The sequence below is a fragment of the Cupressus sempervirens genome, chromosome 3 (genome assembly GCF_028749045.1).
Source record: "Cupressus sempervirens isolate cs-2001-9-10 chromosome 3, ASM2874904v1, whole genome shotgun sequence".
Lineage (NCBI taxonomy): Eukaryota > Viridiplantae > Streptophyta > Pinopsida > Cupressales > Cupressaceae > Cupressus > Cupressus sempervirens.
The window spans coordinates 158,910,744-158,922,900 of record NC_143120.1 but is presented as its reverse complement, the minus strand read 5'-3'; positions in this window follow the sequence as shown (position 1 = coordinate 158,922,900).

Sequence of the window (12,157 nt, the reverse complement as noted above, 5' to 3'; positions counted from 1 at the left end):
TTAAGGCGATTCACTATATCTGTCCATCTTCTTGATCTTCTTCTAGAAACTTCTCAAGAATCTGTCTATTAGGTCTTTACCAAATCCTTGCCTTGAATTTAACGATCCACTCATCAATCTTATCTTCAAAATGGTTTACATCTCCCAAGAAATCAACTAAGTCAGTTGGGATCATGATTTCATCGAATTCATCTTCAACATTATTACTTGACAATCACTAAGTTCTGACACTCAATCATCACATAATACTCAGGCATTGAAAAACTTCTTGGCTCAACATTGCCTAACTTGCTCGATTGATACTAATTCTCAATCAACACTAGATTTTCTTGACACTAACTATGGCTTGGTTGACACTAGCATCACTCAACATTCATTTTCTTTTTACACTATTTCTCAACTTGGCTCAACATTATTAACATAAACAACCACTTTTCTTTATCAAAGTCTATCTAATCAAATATCCATTGTAACTTTCTTTTCATAACTCAATCTTTCCTCTAAGTGATATTGTTATGAGCAATTTCTCAAATCCTCTTCATTAATCAAATATATATGACATTTAGATTAGGTAGAAATTGTTGGAACTATAGATGGAGTAACTGAAAGGGGGGTGAGTCAGTTACCACAAAAACAAATCCACAGATCTCTTAGATGTCTAATAAAACTAGTTGTTGTTGTCACTTGGTAAACATACAAAAAAATTTTGTAGCTCAGTAAATGTACTATATGTTAACTTTAATTGATCTTAAACATTCACAGTGATTAACATGCAACCATAAAGGAAATAACATGAGACACCAGATTTAACGTGGAAACCCAATATGAGAAAAACCACCAAGTAACTAGCTACTAATTTTCACTCTTCTGAAGTGAGCCCTGTTAGGAGCCAACTTGGTTAAAGGTTACAATACACACTATTAGGTGTGACCTTGTTAGAGGGTTTAATCACCCTATAAGGAGTGGCCTTGCAAAAGGTCTTTAGAACAATTCAATGGAACTATCACCTTGTTAGAGGATTTACAAATGGTTGTTAAACCAACTCTGCTAAGAGATTTTGGAATCACTACTATAGTGGGAAGAAAGCAACAATGAAATGACCTAAATGAAATGAAGCTAAATTGCTGATACAGATCTTTGTTTTGCTTCACACTAGATCCTTCTTGATCGAATATAAATTTTCTACTCCTCAAGGATATCTGACCATACTTCAAAGTTCACTCACACTTTCATTCTCAAACAATCAATACACTCGCATACTCGCTCGTACACACTTTAGAATCTCAACCTAAAATTTCATATATACCATTTAGGTTATCAAGTTGGTTCAATTACAAGTTACACTCACCAATAATCATTACCTCAGTCGGCTAGAATGAATACTTGAAATAATTAAACTTCATAACCCAAAACAAAAAAAATGCTTCATTGGCTTACCCAACTCGGTAAATAGTGTCCCTGAAATGATTTCTTGTGTTAACCAATAGAAGCTTGGTTAACACCAAAAACCCTACAAAATCCTTTCGAGATCGAGTGAACTCGGTAAACACTAACTTTCCTTTGTTAACCTTGAAAGCTCGGTTAACACTACTTTCTGCTACATTTTTTTTCAACTCTCGAGTGAGCCTAGTAGACATTATCTACATAGAGTAATATCCAAGAATACCACATTCCATAATCTTCAGTGCCTTTCAAGTATCTCAAGATCCTTTTGATTGCCATCACATGATTTTCTCTGGGTTTAACTGAGAATCTTGCCACTATACCAACTGCAAGAGCAATATCAGGCCTTGTATAAACTACATACTATAATTTTCCAATCATTGGTCTATATAAGGTCTAATCTACCTCTTTTGAATCATCATCTTTGGTAAGCTTTAGTCCAATACACATGGGGATTCCAACTAGTTTACAATCTTTCATACCAAACTTCTTGAGTATCTCCTTGATATACTTAGACTGAGTAATGTAGATACCATTCTTGCTCTGCTATATCTACAAACCAAAAAAGAACTTAATCTCACCAAAAATAGACATTTAAAATTTTTTGTTCATTTTCTCTGAAAATTATTTGCATTGATCATCATTCCCTGTAAAAAAAGTGTCATCTAAAAATATTTCTGCCAAAACAATCTTGTTATCTAGTCCTTCCTTGATGTACAAACAACTATTATCATTAGTTCTCTAGAAACTAGTCTAAATAAGGTAGTTATGCAATCTCTCATACCATGCTCTAGGGGCTTGTTTCAGACCATACAATGCTTTGTATAATTTGTAGACCATGCTTTTTTTTTCTAGATCAACAAAACCTTCAAGTTGTTCAATATAGACTTCTTCATCAAGAATACCATTGAGAAATGTTGACTTAACATCCATCTGATATACCTTGAATCCTTTATGTGCAGCATATGCAAGTAAGGTCCTAACACCTTCCAATCTTGCAATAGGAGAAAAATTCTCACCATAATCTATGCCTTCTTCTTGAGAGTTTCCTTTATACATCAATCTAGCTTTGTTTCTTGATACCTTACCATCTTCATTCAACTTATTCTTGAATACCCATTTTGTTCCAATCACATTTTTATCTTTAGGACTAGGTACAAGAGTCTAGGTTTTGTTCTTTTCTATTTTCTCTATCTCTTCATTCATAGCCTCAATCCAACTTTCATTTTCCAATGCATCTTTGACATTTCTAGGTTCAAAATCAGCAAGTAAACAAGTACCTCTCAGCTTACTTCTTGTCATAGTACCTTCTGATTTATCTCCAATAATCTAGTTTGGTGCATGATGCCTCTTGACATACTTGGCCAATAGGTTCGTTAACTTTTGACTAAGTTCCACTGTTGAATTTCAACTTTTGGCTCTAGTTGTTTTTTCTATATCTCAGGTCCTTTAGACTTGGTAGGCATTGGCTCAGTAGCTTCAAACTATGACTTAGGTCCTTGTGACTCAATTTGAACTTCTTGTAACTCAATGACTGAGGAAGACTTGGGAGTAGAAGTGTTCTTATTTATAGATGTGTCTAGCAATATATCAAGTTCAATATAAATAAATCTCCTATAGTCTTCTGGTTCCTTTCTACTTTCTTCTTTAGTTCTTTCTGCAAACTCATCAACTTTCACATGTCCACTTTCTATGAGATTGTGAGTAGACAAATTCAAACATCTATATGCCTTACTCTTGCAAGAATATCCTAAAAATAAACCTTCATCACCTTTCACATCCAATTTTCCTTTTCTAGATTCTTTCAAGATGTAACATTTACTTCAAGATACTTTTAGGTAACTTACATTGGGTGTATAGCCATACCATAACCTATAGGAGGTTTTGAATGAGTCCTTCAACTGTACTTAGTTTAAGGTATGAACTGCAGTGTTGATAGCTTCCTTCTAGTATTTGATAGCATTGTTCTTTTCAACCATTAGAATCCTTGCACAATCCATGACAGATCTGTTCCTTCCTTCAACTATTCCATTCTGCTTGGGAGTTCTAGGAGCCGATACCTATCTTTTGATTCCTCTTTCAATGCAAAAATTATTGAATTCATTGGAGATGAATTCACCACCTCTGTCTGGTCTTAAGCATTTTAATCTTTTCCATGTTTCCTTCTCTACTATTGCCAAATACCATTTAAATTTCTCAAATGCTTCTGACTTCTCTCTTAAATACATAACATTCATCATTCTAGAGTAGTCATCAACAAAAAGAATGAACTTTTCTCTAGTTTAGCTCTCAATTCCAATAGGTCCACATAACTCATTATGCACAATTTCTAAAATATCTTCAAATTGATAGTTTTTACTTTTAAAGCTAGTCTTTCCCATTTTACCAATTTGACAATTCTTCCATAGACCAACATCAGGTTTCTTCAAACAAGGAATGCCTCTTACTTTTCTAAATTTTCTTATTTTCACCATGTTTTCAAAATTTAGATGAAATAACCTTTTGTGCCATAACCAATTTTCTTCAACTTGAGCAATAAAACATGAGCACTCACTAAGATCAAGATAAAAAAAGTTACCTTTTGTTTGTTTGCTTGAACCAATTAGTTTTCCTTTTTCATCTAGTAGTCTTTCCTTGCCATGCATGAATTTCACCTTGAATCCAATATTCATTAGTTGTACCACACTTGATAGATTATTTTTTTGTCCATCAACCCAATAGGCATTATCATATACAAGTTCTTTTGTTAATAAGATTCAACCTCTTCCTTTTATGCGACAAGGTTCAGTGTTTCCAAACCTTACACTACCACCATTATAGTCTTCAAAGTGTTCAAACTTTTTTTTGTCACCAGTCATATGATGTGAACATCCACTATCTATGATCCATGTATCATTTTTTCTCACGTGAGAGATAAGTGCCATCTTATCTTCCTCATCATTATCAGAATCATCTTTCACAACAATGTAAACTATTTCATCTTTACTATTATCAAAACCTTTATCGATAAAACATGTTTTCTTATCTTTGTCTTTGAATGATTTCAAATCCTTCTTACCATTACACCTATGACCTTTCTTCTCATCCTTTCTTTGCTTGTTTGGGCACCTAGCAGCAATATGACCAATTTTCTCACATGAAAAATAGATTAGGGAAACTTTACACTTGTATTTTCCTCTGCCTCTAGAATATTTCCTTGTAGGTAGAGCTTCAACAACTTCAAGGTCACTATCAAAAATTTCATCTAATTCTTCTTCACTTTTTGACTGAGTTTCCTTTATCTTCTTTCCTTTTTCCTTAAGTGAAAGCTTGGCTTCAAATGTAGATTCAATATTATTGGAAGCTATAACATAATTGTCATAGTTATCTTGCTTAAAGGTTGTCAATCTTCCTACTATGGCATCTAAAGTTATCTTATGATTTACTTCACATATTCTTTCTTGAATTGCAGATACTCTAATTGCATAAATGAGAAGCAATGTTCTAATAACTTTACTTACAATTGTTTCCTGCTTGATATCTCCTCTAGAAGTTTTGATAGCACTTACACTTTCTTTGATCCTTTCAACATATTTGGCAATGTTTCCATCCTCTCTCATTTTCATCTAATCAAATTGTCCTTTCAGACTTTTTGCTTTGGCCCTCCTCACATTGTCATCACCTCCACAGATGTCCTTAAGCTTGTTCCACATTTCAAAGGTAGTTTTGTAGTCCTTGATATCATCAAATTCTTCATAGCTAAGAGCAGATGCAATATCTATCATCATGGTGTTATGAGTCTTCTTCTCAGCAATGTCATTAATAGATAATGTACTAGAAGGATTAGTATATTCTTCATCAAAGTATTAAAATCATGTATCTACAATGGAAGCCAGATGAAGGCTCATCAGTCCCTACCATGTTGAAAAGTTATCTCTATTAAGCATTGGAATTTCTCTCTTGTAAGACATCTTGATCTTCAGCTTAGGTCCTTGAAACCCTTCCTAAAAGCACCAAAAGCTCTGATACCAATTTTTACAAATATAGATGGAGTAACTGAGAGGGGGTGGTGAATTAGTTACCACAAAAACAAATCCATAGATCCCTTAGATGTATGATAAAACTAGTTACCACTGTCACTTAGTAAACATACAAACATTTGTGGTAGCTCGGTAAATGCATTGTATGTTAACTTTAACTGATCCTAAGCATTCACAATGATTAAAATGCAAGCATAAAGGAAATAACATGAACACATGAGACACTAGATTTAACATGGAAACTCAATATGGAAAAAACCACCAAGTAACTAGCTACTGATTTTCACTCTTCTAAAGTAAGCCTTATTAGGAGCCAATCTAGTTAAAGGTTACAATACACACTATTAGGTGTGACCTTGTTAGAGGATTTAATCACCCTGTAACGAGTGGTCTTGCAAAAGGTTTTTAGAAAAATTCAATAGAATTGTCACCTTGTTAGAGAATTTAAAAATGGCTATTAAACCAACTCTACTAAGAGATTTTGGAATCACTGCTACAATGGTAAGAAAGTAACAATGAAATGCAACTAAATTGTTGATACAGATCTTTGTTCTACTTCACACTAGATCCTTCCTAATCAAATACAAATTTTCTACTCCTCAAGGATATCTGGCCATGCTTCAAAGTTCACTCACACTTTCCTTCTCAAACAATCAATACACTTGCATACTCACTCATACACACTTTAGAATCTCAACTTGACCTTTCATATATACCACTCAGATTATCAAGTTAGCTCAATTACAAGTTACAATCACCAATAATCATTACCTCAGTTAGTTGGAATCAATAATTGAAATAATTAAACTACATAACCCAAAACAACAAAATCCTTCATTGGTCAACCCAGCTCGGTAAACATTATCCCTGAAATGATTTCTTGTGTTAACCAACAGAAGCTCGATTAAAATTGCAAACCCTACAAAATCTTTTTGAGATTGAGTGAACTCAGTAAACACTAATTTTCCTTTGTTAACCTTGAAAGCTTGGTTAACACTCCTTTTTACTACATTTTCTTTTGATGTCGGAGTGAGCTCGGTAGAGACTATCTACGTAGAGTAATGTCTAGGAATTCTCAGTAGACACTAAAAATTTCCTTGCTAACAAATTGAGCTTGATAGACATTGTCTGATAACTGATTTTACATTTGTGTGACATCAAAGACAACACACAATTAGACTATTGTATCCAATAGCAATATGTCTCATTAATATATTTGACATAAATGAAAAAACAACAATTGTTCCAATTGTAAGTTTCCAAAAAAATCCCTCTTTGGCATTGATGAAAAGATATCTATATTCCAACAATCTCTACATCTCAATAGTAGCAAATGCTAACTTGGTTACCATACAATCCAAAAATATTTTCTCCCTCTGAGATAATAGTTTCTTTCTATATTCATATTCTCCCTCTTTGATATGACTTTCTTCTTTTTCTATCTCTCTCTCTTGTATTGTATAACTCTCCCTCTTTGACTTTGTTGTTTATCTCTCCCTCATTGACAATAATGTCAAAGACACTAATTATATTAGCTTAAATCTCTTCATACATATAAGTTATGTAGATGTTGCATGTTTGGCAATTTTCAAGATGAAAATAAAGAAGAAGAATGAAGAAAAGAACCTACACTGGAAAAGTATGTGAGAAGACACCATGCACTTGAAAAAATCATTGGTAACAAAGAATTCATAGGTTTGACTATGAAAAACTAAGGAGTGATGCATGTCTACTTTTTGAATTTGATCCTGAATTAGTGAAACATTATTTGGATAATGAAGATTGGATTCAAGAAATGAATGAATAAATTGAATAGATAGAGAAGAACAAAACCTAGTCACTAGTGCCTACACTATAGGACAAGAATATTATTGGAACAAAGTGGGTATCCAAGAACAAGCTGAATTAAAAAGGAGAAATCACAAGGAACAAAGCTATAATTGTATGAAAAGGAGATAACCAAGAAGAAGGTATTGACTATGGGAAAACATTTTCCCCAGTTACAAGATTAGAAGGTGTGAGAACATTACTTACATATTCTAGGTACAAAGGATTTAAAGTGTACCAAATGGATATGAAATCTACATTTATAAGTGAATTAATCAAAGAAGAAGTTTACATTGAACAACGAGAAGGATTCATTGATCCCCACAAGAAGAATGTGGTATGTAAACTTCAAGAATCTCTATATGGATTGAAACAAGCTGCTAGAGTATGGTATTAAAGGATGCACAATTATTTGATAAAGATAGGATTTATAACAACTAATGACAACAATAATCTATATTTGAAGACTAGAGGTGGTAAAGGGATACTGTTAGCTGAAATATTTGTTGATGGTATCATATTTGGAAGACAAGATACATTATGAAAATCATTTGAGATGAGATGTAAAAAGAATTTGAAATGTCTATGTTTGGTGAGATCAAATATTGTATTGTTTTACAAGTATAGTAGATGAAGCAAGGTATCTACATTACTCAATCAAAATACATCAACGAGATACTAAAGATCTTTAAGATAGAAGACTCGAGACCAGTCAACACACCTATGGCTATAGGACATAACCTATGTATGGATGATGATTCTATTGATGTGAACAAAACATTACACAAGTAAAATTTGACCCAAATTTTGAAAAAATTCGGTTGAAATTTTGACCCATGTTGGTCGAAATTATGAGAAAGCAATGCGTCACAATTTTTCTCATCAAAATTTTGACCAAAAATCAAATTGTTGAAAATTTTGACCAAATATTTGGTAAAAAATATTGCATTTTGGCTGAGCCTAATTTTTTGTTATTGGTCAAACTTTTGATCAAATCTTGGTTGAAATTTTTGAATATTTGGTCAAAATTTTAACCAATTCTAGTCCATCCCACGACCAGGATGCCATAATCATGACCAAAGGGTTGGTCAAAATTTTGACCAAATCTTGGTGGAAAACTTTCAAGAATTGGTCAAAATTTGGACCAATTCTAGTCTATCCCACAACCAGGATGCCATGGTCACAACCAAAGGGTTGGTCAAAATTTTCACCAATTCTTGGTGGAAAACCTTCGAGATTTGGTCAAAATTTTGACCAATCTAATTTGTTTAAAAAAAAACACAACAAGTTGTAGTGGATATTGATTACCATAAATATGTTACATAGCTACTATAGAAATTTTCTATGTATGTGAATTCCCCAATGAATGCCTACCCATAGAATCTCTCTTAGATCATCTTCTTCAATCACTCGACCAATACAATTTCAAAATAGGCTTGGCAGTGGTTGTCATTCTATAGCACATTTGTTTACTAATTTTAAATTTGATCTAATAGAGATCCCTTGTCTAGCATTAGGTGGTTTCTTTCTAGATTTTGAATATTGGTATTATCATCCTTTCTATTGGAGGGCCATGAAGCAACTCGATTGCTATGCGAGGGTGATGTGACAACCAATCTTGCTCAAAAACCATAAGCTCTCTAGGGTCTTCTTAATTATTCCACCTAATCAAATAGGTCTTCTTTCACACCCTATGCCTCTAAGGATTCTATCAAAGAGATCTTACTTTTTCAACTGGTGCACATCAACAGGTTAGTACAAGATTGCTCAAAATCCCACAAACACACAAATAACCCCAATGCTCCTTGGACCTTTCCATTTGGTCAAATGAATACCTAGGAATTCCTTAGGTTACTCATAAACATACTACACCCAAAACAAGTTCAAAACCCTATTCGCATTATAATCCACAAGTCAATTTGTGCTTAGGTGCTTGGAAAAAGGCTATAAGAATTAGCCCTCCAAATGTACTAAAATTGAGATATTTTGAAAAATATCTTAACAATAGCCAAATAAAATCAGCTTTCTAAATACCCTTTTTGGATTACTTGAATATTTTATAACTCTTAAGCCCCCAACTTGTCCATACAGCTCAAGCACAATTTTAGGCTTAATTTGACGATTTCAAGGGTGTTGGTGTTGTTTAGTTTTCAAACCTCCTAAAACTCCTTACCAAGACTACTCCTCTATATTGGAGTTATCCCTCACCATATGCTTACTCACCACTTTCTTGGATTGAAGAATCAAACCTTTCAATCCACTATAAATGCTCTTTTTCAAATTTGTGATCCCTAACCAAATATGGTTTGCTTGCCTATGGCATCACACTATAACTGATTTAAGTGCTTCCCATGTGATCTTATTTTCTGTAAATAAAGTACAAGTATTGTGGTTCCAAATCCCAAGGGGTTTTACATTTTATATAGTGGGAAATGGCCCTAAGACTCCATTTTGTGCTAGCTACCTAGTTGAGAACAGCAACCTACTAACTTACAAAATAATTTATTTGAACACAAAAAACTCTCTATAAAAATACAAAAAGTTATTAAAAAAATGAAGGAAAACCAACAATAACACTTTCGACTCAAAAAACCCTAACTCTGATCCGTGCAAGGCATGAAAAAACACTCAAAGCAGGAAGCTATTGTAATAAATAAAATGTTGATTACAATCCGTACATTGTCATTTCTCCTTCTTCCAACCTCTTGAAAAGATTGAGTTTGACCTTATATATGATTGGAATGGATTTTTCCATCTACTTTTAGTGATTGAAGGGTTCCCACAAAGAAGTTTCTCCTTTTGCATAAAAGTTGCAAAAGTTGTCAATGACAACTTTGCAAGAAATGAGCATTTTTTGCATTTTGCAAATTATCTACCTAAACTTGCTCTACTTGCTACCAAACTTTTCAAAAGGCCTTAGATGGATCCAAAACACCTAATATCTGCCCTAAAACACTTGACTACCATATTTGGCCATCAAAACCCAAAAATACTCTATTGAGCCAAATGAGCAATTTTGAGCAATTAGGAGCAATATTGCACTATGGGGCTCTTCTAACCTATCTAACCTCACCTTAGGGAAAATTTTATCCTATTAATACTATAGTGATTTGGCTAGCATCACTACAACCCAAAAACACCAAAGAAGTCCTAGGTCTACTCTTTAACCTACCTAGGTGCTCCTACACCATACTCCCCCATCAAAAAAAAACTAAGGCCCACCTAATGGCAACATGTCTAAGGGTATTTCAACCTTCTTGAACTCTATTTCAGCAACCCAAGTAGCCTCTAAAGTTTGGCTTTCCCTTCCATTGAATGATATGTTCCATATACATTGTATGCCTTATAGACTTCTTCACCCTTGAATCTAACACTTTCTCTACTTCCAACTTGTTGATATTAGGTGTTGTAGCAAGTTCAAGGTCAGCATGAATATTTGGACTGATCTAAGTAAGGTACCTTTGTATACCACCAAGTCTTGCACATTGAAAATAGGTGATATGCCTAAATCTGAAGGTAATTCTACCTTATAGGAATTTACTACATACTTTGCCAAGATTTTGCAAGGGCCTACTCTCTTCATCTATAGCTTGGTAGGAACATCTTTTTGAAGCCTTTCCTTATTCAAATGGACCATTACATAGTCCCCAACAACAAACTGAACATTTTTCCTCTTTTCATCCACTTTGGCCTTGAGTTTTTGAGTGTTATCTTGGATGGTCTTCTTGACTTGTTCTTGAATCTCCTTCATAGTTTAAAAAAAGTCTTCAACTTTTCCACTTCTTTGATCCATATCACCAAGATGTCTCAGTTCACATACACCCCTTGGATGCATTCCATAAACTATCTTGAAAGGACTCTTTCCAGTGGTCCTATTCTTTCTATCGTTATAGGCATACTCTACTTGTGAAATTATAACATCCCAAATTTGACCATATTCCTTAGTTAGGCACCTTAGAAGGTCTCCTAAGGTCCTATAACCACTTCATTTTTACCATCAGTTTGGGGATGGTAAACTGAACGAAATGACATGTTTGTACCAAGCCTTTTCCACAAGGTTTTCCAAAAATGACTCATAAATTTAACATCCCTATCTGATACAATAGTTAATGGGAGTCCATGAATCCATACAACCTCCTTGAAAAATAAGTGGGCAATGTGACTAGCATCATTAGTTGTCCTACATGGATTGAAATATCCCATTTTGTTGAATCTATCAACAACAACATAAATGTTATTATACCCTTGCTTAGTTTTTGGTAAACCTGCAACAAAGTCCATACTTGCACAATCCCATGGCCTATTTGGAATTGGTAAAGCCTGAAATAAACCTACATTGTTGATTCCTAATTTGGCTTTCATGCACACCATGCACTGCTCCACATACTTGGTTACATCCCTTGCTAGTTTTGGCTAATAGTAGAACCTTTGCACTAGTTCTATTGTTTTGATGATACCAAAATGACCACTTAGGCTTCCATTATGCTTCTCCTATATTAGGTTCTCTCTCATGGAACCCCTTGTACACACAACTGATTACCTTTGAATAAAAAACCATTTTTCAAGGTATATTTTAAAAATTTACTAAGAAAATGATTCTAAAAATCCATGCAAACCTTGCAAGCTTCAGCAAAGTCCTCATCTTCTTTGTAGAGATTCTGAAAACTCTCTATTCCAATCCTTTGGAGCTGAATCTCTTAGACTGTCATAATCCTCCTACTTAGTGCATCTACCACTTTGTTCAACTATCCCTTCTTATGCTTGATTTTGAAGGTAAAGGTCTAAAAATACTCCATCCACTTCAAGTGTTTGTTGCTCAACTTCTCTTGAGTGTTAATGTAGCTAAGAGCTTGATTATTTGTAAACAC